A 455-nucleotide genomic window follows, 5' to 3' on the forward strand; every position below is an offset into this window, starting at 1 on the left:
CCAGGCGGGGTATTGGGTTAAGTTTTCAACTAGCAATAATCACGTCTCAGCAGAACTTCACAGACTATGAAATTGCCCCTGCGAAAGAGTAAAGAGAGCAACTACCAGTTTACAAATGGAGCTGGTGCAACACTCACAACACACGTGGTGCACTTCTCATCCCTAGCATTTTTTGTTTACGGCAAACCCCGCCTCTTCCGGGTGTAATAACCTGATCTTAATCAGTTATTTTGTATTTTGTCTCTCATTTAAAATATGTGAATTGTTGACAGGTGCATAATTTTAATTCAGTTGGGTTAAGTTGCATCTAAAAGTAATACTTTTAAAATTGGTTCAGTTCATTATCAAAAAGAAAAGCATAACGGTAATTGTCATTTTATTTTGAAGAATTAATGACCTGGATGTTTTTGTCTTCCGGTTGACCTCTGTTGGTGTTCACGTGGGGTTACGAAAAA

General features: G+C 38.0%; 1 pseudogene; it reads right to left on the bottom strand.

Annotated features, from left to right (window-relative positions):
- Window positions 1-90, bottom strand: LOC111650844 (U4 spliceosomal RNA; annotated as a pseudogene; the record flags this gene model as incomplete).
- Window positions 91-455: the final 365 nt, after the last annotated feature.

This window comes from Seriola lalandi, unplaced genomic scaffold (genome assembly GCF_002814215.2).
Source record: "Seriola lalandi dorsalis isolate HSWRI2012SDOR001 ecotype SW California unplaced genomic scaffold, Sedor1 jcf7180001970263, whole genome shotgun sequence".
In the NCBI taxonomy this organism is placed as follows: Eukaryota; Metazoa; Chordata; class Actinopteri; order Carangiformes; family Carangidae; genus Seriola; species Seriola lalandi.